This window comes from Phoenix dactylifera, chromosome 8, assembly GCF_051530095.1.
Source record: "Phoenix dactylifera cultivar Ajwa chromosome 8, Ajwa_hap1_PhDact_Kaust_v1.1, whole genome shotgun sequence".
NCBI lineage: Eukaryota > Viridiplantae > Streptophyta > Magnoliopsida > Arecales > Arecaceae > Phoenix > Phoenix dactylifera.
Window position 1 is genome coordinate 7,174,838 of NC_143197.1, and position 10,525 is coordinate 7,185,362.

A 10,525-nucleotide genomic window follows, 5' to 3' on the forward strand; every position below is an offset into this window, starting at 1 on the left:
TTGAAACTAGACTATAAAACGCCGGTAGATGGATGGTTACCGGCGATCGCAGGTGGAGAGGTACGGAAGGCCGGGGGAGCGGGCAATGAATGCGGGCGCCTGTCTCGCGAACATGTTGGTCGGCGCTTTCATACGGGTTGCAAGTTTGCTTTGACCGGTTACGGGGACCGTGTGAAAGAGGTCCCCTCACACGTGTCCCAACTACGGCTCCACTGCCGGGAATCCCCCTCCAACGTGTGCCTCCATCCTTTCTTCCCTCCGTACTTCCCCGCAGCTTCTTTCCTTTACTAAAAATACCCCTCGATCGGATGGCTGCGGATGGGGATCGGAATCATACGATATATGGACCGTAGGGGCAGCGTGGGAAGTGGGGAAGGCAGCACACGTGCGAGTGGGGTGTCAAGTCGGTGCGGGCGACGGGAACCGCTTTCCGACGGTGTGGAATGGCGGGGAGAGCACGTGTGGTCCCGGCGTCTGACACGCGGATCGCGTGCTGACACGATCTCCGCGTCATCTTCTCTCGCTTCCTCCCGACACGCCAACACCGTCAAATAAAAAGACTCGTACTCTCCGAATTCATAAAGCAATAAACCCCCCCCTCACCCTCGTTCCCGCACGATAAAACTAAACGTTTACGTTGTCTCTCCAGAACAGTCAGCTTAACAAGGAACACCAATAAGCGAATGCCACGAAGCGTTGGAATGGAGGAGCACGGAAGTGGGATCGAAGAAAGGAAATGAGGTACTCGTGCTTAATTCTCGAGCGGAAAAAGGAGATGATGATTTTTTTAAGAAGTAAATTTGGGAGTTGTGACGTGCACCGATCAACTTATGCTCTTTTTTGACCAAATTCGGCGGTCAAACAAGAGTGACAGCTCACCAACAAAACCGTTCCAGTGGTGTACGGGTTGGGCTTGAACTGACCGGGAGGCGTTGCGCACAGTTGGGATGGTTCATCATCTTTCTTGGATCGGTGATTTTTAGCCTGTAGGCGAGAGAAAGCCTGATGTTTGATTTTGATTGAGATTTGGATGGTGGGGCCATGAGTAGGTATTGGGCCATGGCTTTTTCCAGGAAAATAACTGTGGTTCTCATCAAATCCACAGTGCTACCATTTACATGGAACCCTGCTTGCAGCTGTAATCTCCAAAAGACCATATACTTGGTTCAACTACTTATAATTCACGGCATTCAAGCTACACCTTACTATCTAAGGGTGCAATTTTAGCTTCTTGGTTCTTATTTTATTCATTAATGCACGTCGAATCGGGCTACAGTGTGAAAAGCTAAAGCCAGCAATGAGCAGCATGCATGAAAAATACTTCACCATACCTTTCCATTTGTCATTTCAGTCCCCATTGCTACATGGTGATACTGGTAGGATGATACACGAAGCTTGGCTGTCATCCATATATGCGAGCCCCATGTAACCACACTAGCTAATCACCGGATACCACATGAGAGGATGGTGATCTCAACAAGCAATAAAGTGGTGCTTGAGAGATGTATAGTGAAGAGAAAGAAAAACATTTCGTATGAAGAAGTAAAGAGAGGGATGCCACTCTCTTCGAGGTTTGTTTTGTAGCTTTACCCCGATTTTTGGACTCGCTTTTGCCTTTCTTGTTTTTTCTAGACTTTTTATAAAAATATTGACCATTGAATGTTTGACAAGCTGCTTGTAGTTTTACTACATGGGATAAAAAAATAATAAACTACACCCACTATTTTACAAATGTTAATGTTGGTAAAGTAAGTTGTACCAACTATTTTATATGCTAGACCCAGCATCATTTTCTCGATATACGATAATGTTCCTTTTGGTGTGAAACTAATTAGATTTTTTCAAATATCTAATTGTAGGAAATATATGAGAGAGTCCATTCTCTTCTATATTTTTTATTATTGCTCGATTGTTATATCTGAGTGGGTACGTGGCTTTTGGCATGGCACATGCTGCTAGGACATAGATGCGATGTATAGTCCTCATCTCTTGCATTATTTCTTCTTATAATCATTTTTTTAACAAATTCAATTTTTTGATTCAGCAAATATACTCATCAGTCTAGAGAAATAGTAACACATAATCCAAAAATAGTGGTATATATTTTTTTCTTATAAATATTAATGGCAATTGATTAAGATTCTCTACCATCAATGGCCCATACAGTAGTTACCATAAAAATAAAGACACTATAAATTCTTATTAAGCATTGTTCAATCCTACTTTCACTTCAAGCTTACAGCAGTAGAAAAATTATTTTACAACTAGTTAACATAGATTTTACAAAAGGAAGGATAAGTTTCTAAATGTAAAAGCCACTTTCTTGTTCAACTGCCTCTTTCTTATTTTCTTTTTTTTTGGCTTTTTCTGTTTCTTCCATTGTAAAGTCGCCCTGTCTTCATCTCCTCAAAGAAATCGAGGGGTGGATCTCAGATCCTCCTCTTCTTTAAATAAATAAATAAACAAATGTAAAAGAGAAAAATGTTTTCGAGTTTATAGGGAAATATAATCATACTGCACTGGGACTTGGAGATGAATACAATAAAAGGAATGGAAGTAGAACTTTTTTTTTTTAAGAAAAAAACTACCGTAGATTAATTACGTACGTTTGAGAACTAAAGGCCTCCAGTAATTCAGACAAAACCAGTGTCTTTCGTATGGGATAAAGACGAAGACTAGTAAACCCTTTCCGTGAAACGAACTCGCCACCATACACGGCCCGGGTCGCCGTCGCCGTCGCCGTCGCCGTCGTCGTCGTCCCTTGGGATTCGACGCCCGACCGCTCGTCCCCGTGCGAGCAGCACACGTGTACTCCCGCGGTCCCATCCCCTCCGTCCACGTCCCCCCCATCGGACGGCTCCCCGCCTCCCCCGTCCCCCACCCTCTCTCTCTCGAAACCCGTGCAGCGTTTTCCGTGCCTGCTCTCTCGATGCCATCAAAATCTCCTCCCCCGGTTGCTTGCTCCGCACGTCCCATTTTTAAATCATTTTCCCCGTTATTAATTATTATAAACTTAATTCCGACGGAATTAAATCAATTTATAATTATAAAATATTTGAATAATGGGAGACTGTTGACTCCCTTGCTTGGTGGATACGCTTCGGGTTGGGAAAAATTATTATTTTTTTAAGAGAATGAAATGTTGGTCAAAGTCAAAGTCTGGCGAGGCGGGATAAAATAATGGGTGGGAGGAGTGAGTTTGACCGGCAAACGGGGCCCGCAGTCGCTGGGCGGGGATCCAAGGTTGGGGAGTTTGCCGACAGGAGGGTGAGGTGTCCGCATCAGCAGCCGTCCAATCGACGGGGCGTCGGCAGAATCTGATCATCAAGTGTGTGCCGTCTGATCTTTGGTAGGAGGTTTCGGCGGGGAGAGGTGGTGGAGTTGACCTACTTGATTTGGGGCCGGCCTGGATGGCCAAAAAGTGTGAGGTCTTAGGTGGGGAGGAATAGACGTGGGGTTAAGAGGGAAGTGGACATGTGAACATGTGTACTTTTTGGAATTTAGATAGTTGAATTCCTCTTTTTTTTTCTTTTTATTATTGTAAAAAAAATGATGAGAAAACGAGAACTTATGTAGTAGGATTTTTTTTTATATATATTTTTTTAAGTTTGATGATCATGATCTCTTGAGGTCTTAGGTGGTTTTAAAATGAAATATAGGTGTGGGACCATGTGTTTTCTTTCAATTTTTTTTTAAAGAAAGAAAATTTTGATGAACGCTTGGTCAGCTGGCGAGATTTGATTAATCATAAAGAAGCATTTGTGAATTAGACAATTATTGATGCAACAGGGAGGAATTCATAGGCATCGACATATAGATGTGTCTTAATGTTATATAGTAGGTATTAGACTATGAAAGGTAACTACATTAAATGGTAGACTAGTGGATCACGACACTTGCCTTTCTAAGGTTAAGGAGATTGCTGACAAATGCACCGTTAATTGAGGACGGAATTGTGGTGGGGCTAGTAGCAATGATCAAGTTATCATATAATATTATTCTTTGAAGTTTTGAAACTATAGTTAGCTTAAATTAAGGGATGCATCAAGGGTTGAGTCGGATGAGAGATATGGGTTGGGCTAGATACAGGTCAAAAACTCTATCAATTCGATCCTAACTTATTAATTAAATTGGTCAAAAATTCAGAACCGAACCTAATAATCTTATTAAATAAGTAATTGAAAGTGACCTACAATAAGTTGAATAAAGTTAAATGGACTAAACATTGTCACCCCTAGCTTATAACCTATTTGGCTTGTTCTTGATTTTATTTTTACCTTTACTGGCAGTAATAAAATATAAGAAACATTTAAAGATTTTATAAATAATTGAAAGTTTAGAGACTTTTTTTATCGTATATGTTGTTTAATCCGATAAATTTTTCTTCTTAGATTTATAAAGATATAAATATAAAACAAAAGCAATACTAAGTGGTCCATAGTCAATCTAGTTCATAAAGCATCTCTATTTGAGATAGCATACAGGGATGATTTTATTAGAAGATATCTACCTACATATAATAGTAATAATAGTACTATCACTTTCGGGCAGCTTTTCTTTTCCAGATCTATCACTAGATTGTTGATGATATCTTGTATAAAATTTTGCATTATATATGATTTTGAACATTTTACAAAGACAAATTTTCAGGATACTTTGCCGCTTTACGAACCTATAAACCTTTTTAAGCCATATCATAACCATAGTTGACATTGACATCATGATCGTCGCTATCATCATCGTAGCTCTCTTTTTGTTGCTCCATGTCTACTAATTACACAATACTGCAAGCCAAATGAATGAAGTGCGTTACACTTGCAAATGATGGATATAGGCATAATAGGTCCATTTAAAAAAAACCCCTGAATGGTTTTGTTCATGCACTAGGGACTTTAGTTTTTACAAAACAGCCATTTATGTACTCACAACCCCTTTCATCCATCTTCACGGCTCTACATCGAGCTCAGAGTCCATATAATGCCATGATAATACTTCTCATAGGCATTAACAATGTCAATCTCGAACTTTAGAAGGCCTACATGTAGATGTCCATGATCTAACACATGCATCATATCATGAACTTGCTACTTTGTCATCTCATAGTCAATGAGGAGATACATGGAGGGCATTGTAATTAAAATCGTTAGCAATAGCACTAATATGAATAGGTCCCATCCCTATGGTTCTTGGTTTGGATCTACTTGTGGGTCTGGCACCCGTGAAGGTTCCGTTGATTAATTAAGTGATTGACTCGTTGATTGATCGATTGATGAACTAAATGATAAAGATATTAAATGTTTGGATAATTCCCTTCAAACAAATCTTTAATTTCAACCACGATATTTTATCAGTTTATTTGGAATGAGTTGTGACCAGTTAGTCGTTAATGATTCCTTTTCTAGATGCACATTGACATCATACTTCTGAAGAGAGTAAACTAATGGGTCGTTCAAAGATTCAAAATTAGATAATAAAAAATTGTGAAGGATGAACGTGACCCGTAGACTTTAGGGTTAATTAAAACAGGATTTTCATCTATGATCGATCGGATTCCTTTTCCTCATTTAAATTATGGTGAGGACTGCAAGTGGTTAACCACATGCTAAGATTCCCCTCAACTCATCTTTTCTTTACACCGATTACTGGGAACACCAAAATTTACATGCACTGATCTAATTCCTTGAAGTCCACTATTCTTTCAGTTTAAACTATGCAAAGTAAATGATTTTCAAATCAAACGATATTGTTTCTTAAGTGCTAAAGAACAATATTACCCAATGTTTCCAACCAAAACGAAGTCCCCCAGGGAGAGTATTGTTAACAATATTTGCTCGACCTGACAGAAATTTTACATTAGTTCAAAATGAATAGATTCACAATACAATTGGGCGAATACAAAAAGATGAGCAAATCAAAAATTTTATATAGATATTTTGTTATTTGCCGCTGTATTCTCTTATCTATTGTCTTTACATTTTTTGTATATGATTGAGCACTGCTTGCTTGGATGATATTATTTCTTGCCTCTTATGCAAATGTTTGATTCTAAGTAGTGCTAGCTCTCACTTTAATGTTCTGATAATAAAGTGCTGGTTCCATTAACTTTGACTCAATTAGCCTAGGGCATAGACTCCGGTCTAAATAGGGTACAATGAATGCAGGCTGCAAACAGAGATAAGCTCCTCCTGGTCCCAAAAGAAAAAGGTCAAAAAATATAATATTTTTTTATAATTCTAGTGACAAAACTATTATTTTTTAGAATAAATATTTTTTAGAAGAATATTTTAGAAATAATATTATAATTAGTTTTTACTAAAAGAAGAAAAGTGAATTGTGAATTCCAAACTCCGGTCAGGTGAACTAAGAAAATAAAAAAAAAGGAGGGCAATTTCCATAGCTTGCCTCAAATTATATGGCAACATTGACCCACCAAACCATCATTTTATCCATCCACATCTTTATTAATGCAAGCCAAATTATTTTTGTCCCCTTTTCTTTCATTTACTCTGTATTTGCACATGTTTTGTTAGAACGTCACACTCACTTTTTTGTTTCCACCCCCCTTTTCATTCTTACCAGAAAATGGGTATCAGAAGTTTTCATTATTTTTTAAGCAATTAGGTGTGAGGAGTGAGGACCGTATGGATGTGTGTTTAGTCCTAGATCGATTATTTGTTGAATAAATTTTGGATATTTATACGGTATCAAAAAATCCAAATAATATTTTTCGGCTAATCATCTTTGTTGTTACAATAATATCGGATCCATTGAAGCTCATCATAGACCGATCATGATATTTATAATTAGATTTGAATGGATTTGAATTCTTAGCCTAACAAAAACATCATAAATTGAAAAAAAAAAGTATGTAAAAATCTGGATGAATAAAATTAAAAAATTTAAATAATATTTTTTGGCTAACTTTTTTTAGATAAAAATGTTACCGGTGACGGATCTCTTGTCTACCATATTAGCCTCAATTTGTACATGCACTTGCGTGTCATAGGAGGCACCGCATCCACTGCTCCAGAGCTCACATGCCCTCATCTTCCTCGATCACAGCCACCCAAAAAAGCCGCCATTATAGTATACCAGTGGGTCCCAGTCTGATGGGGCATCTAGAAGGCTGGGTCTCACACGGTATTCGCGGGTGAGTCCAATCAAGGGGTCCCTTTCTAGAAGGGTCAGAGTCTCCCGCGCGAAAAATGTTCTCATTCTCCTCTCTCCCACGTCTCCCAGGCGCGGTGGCGTCCTTACACTAATTTGCGCCATCTCTATCTTAACCTTGTCTTTAATATGCTAAGGAGATTAATTAATTGGATGGATTAGTTAATTAGATTTAATTGTTTGTGGAGAATGGGATTAGGTTGGCCCTCGTGGAGAAGTCAAAAGTCCAACGTCAAAGAGATCACGGGGATCGGAAGGATGGTGGTCAAAAGACCCGAATCAAAACCACGAGGACACGGATCCTTTACATACAAAAATGTTTTGGAAAGGACAAAATCCGCCTCGGAGTTCACCAGCCATGCTCGCAAATCATGTAAAGAAAGACCAGGTGTTGGTAAAATGTAGCAATAGCAATTGAGCGGTTGAAATGCAAGCTTTTCGGGCTTTATTTTAGATTTGAAGTGTGGGGGGTATCATCTCGTAACTAGTTTGGTTTGCAAAATAATAATAATAATAATAATAATAATAATAATAATAAAAATAAAAAAATATTTCATATTTAGTTAGAGTTTTTAGAGATGAGAAATAAATTTTTTTTACAAAAATAAGATTCTCATATTTTATGAGAAAAAAATCTATATAGGATATTAAAAAGTCACTTCTCTACTATCTCAGAATTAGATTTTTTTTGAAAAAATATCTTTAAGGTTTTAGACAAAAAAAATTTAACAAAATTTTTCTAAATAAGTAAATACTCAACTATACAAGCTACTTTGCATTATGTTGCTTTCATATGGTCAACCAAATATGTGAAAATAACTTTCTCGAGTATGATATACCTAGGCATCAACTTTCCAGAGAAAGTATTCCAACAAAAAAAAAATTCTTCTAGAGAACTAAACGTGCCCATAAATTTATTAACATGTGATAAAGAAAAAAAAAAGGGAAGGGTGTCATTTGGAGAGAATTGGCAAGGAGGGGGAATGCAGTGAGATTCAGGGGAAAAGGTGTAAAGATTGGATGTCGCTCTCTTCTTCTAGTTGCTGGGTCCAGCTAGAGCCTAGAGCTATATAGAACCGTCTCAAATGGGCGAAACCAAGCGTGCTGAATTCACACGAAACCTTGTCATTCTTATCAATTCAGCAATTTTAGAAGAAAACAGGATGCCTGTTGTCGGATTATGACCCGATCTATAATATATTCCAAAATATATTTTATCATCCCGCTAATAGTAAAAGAATAAAGAAAAATATTGACAGCAAACTTTAGTAGCATATGATACTGTTTGATGAATAATTTTGTTACTAACCTGATTACGCCTAGCACCTATAATGTTATGGTACTTTATATATACCATTACAGTCATAGCCATTCAGGAGTTGGTTTCATGAAGGTACTTCGAGCATGGGAAGGACACTTGTGGAAAGGGCTACTATATACGAGGGAGAAAAAGATTTAGACTGCTCTGGTCGTCACATATTTCTTTAGGAAAAAAAAAAAAGGAAAAAAAAAGAGAAAAAAGAGAGAAAAAACTACTTAAGACCAAAGAAAAATCCGCTGGTGCAAGGAGAGATCGACTAGAGACCATTTCCTTTTCTTGCCACGTGCCGCATGGCACCAATCTTAAAGTGGAAACCAAAAAGATAAAGCACGATAGAACTCCTACTAATCCCCCCCCCCCCTCTTCTGTTCTAAAAAATATATATTGATTTGTCCAGAGTTGTGCATTAGGTTTAGGCTGTTGAATGACGAATTTACCAAGTATGTGTTACATGACTAAGGACTGTATATTGGTAAACACAATATTCTAGAAATTGTGTATCGATTTGCTTGCAAGTATGTATTACATTATTGAATAATAAATTGCTAGGTGTGCATCATTTGGTCATGTACTATGTACTAGCGAACATCCTATTCTAGAATCTATATAACGAATAGCTCGAAAGTGTGTATTAGGTAATCGGATAATTTATTTGCCAAATGTGTATCCAATGGCCATGGACTGTGTGCTAGTGAAAAAAGAAGGTAGAAAAGAATTTAGAGAGGAGAAGAAAGGTCTCATAGACGGACAAAGAAGAACAAACAGCTACATAAGAGCGTAAAGATACTTCACGTATTTCCTCTCTCTTTTTTTGAGAAGCTACACTACGGATAGACTTAGTTAGTAGGAGTCGTCTTATCTCGCCTTGCCTCTTCAGTTTCTACTTTAGAATCAACCACGGGGTACATGGTAAAAAAGAAAGCGGTTCCCATGCAATCTCCTCAGGTGCATGTACCAGAGGATTATGGTTCGTGACCGGAATGCAGCCACCATACAGGAAAAAGAACCAAGGCAAACATGGGTCTTTATTGCTCGCGATCTCCAAATCTGATATACTTGTAAGCTTTACTTGTAAAGGATCATTTAGGCAACCCTTCGAAGAACACGGGAACTAGTTGAAGCAACGAGTCTCCAAGCAATCCAGAGCTATGATGCAAGTTGTGGGGCTTGTTCATGTTATGTGGTTCATCACATTTGGGCAACCTCAGCCAACACACCATCCTGGCATTGAGGATATAATCGACGGGCAACTCGGCTTTGATCCATTGGTTAAAGCAGTCCCCTGTTCGAAGATTTACCTCTTCTCCGGTGTTTCAGATTTAATCGGCAGCGGCCAGCTGAGGGTTGTTCATGAGAGATTTGAGACCCCTTGCAAGGAAGTTGATTGTTTGGGTTGGTGGGTCCTCGAATTACCAGAGCATCTTAACTAAAACCAACCTATTTGCGGCGTCGTCAATTCTTTTTTGCAGTATCCGGTCATTCCGTAGAGAAAAAGTCTAGGCCTTTCAACTCGAAATGAATAAAGATTCTGAGACCTAGCTCAAGGTTGGCTGCAAATCGTGCTTCCCGCAATTATGAACATAAATTCATCATGGGCCAGCATGTAAGTTTTGATGGTGCACAATACGACGTTTCTTTGAATGCTTCATCTACACTACTGCAAAACAAATTGAGGCATCCATTTTTCTCTCTTCACGCACGCATTGCAGGATCTTAAACTTGTTCACTGCTGGAGGCAGGACAGACCATGCTGAAAGAATATGAAATCGGATTAAATCGCTCATTATCATATGCCAAACGCACAACAAGGGAAATTTTTTTTTTTAAAAAAAAGACAAAAAAGAAATCCAGTATAAATCATGAATAGATGTAGAATAATGGAACTATAAAGCATGCAGTTGCATGTGCGTGGGAAACCAACGACGAAGAAATGCATCACAATTTCATCCACTCAAATTGATCAGCTCAGTAGCGATCAAATGACACTTCTGAAGATGGTAAATATATCTAAAATAGGATTAACTCTGATGTTATCCT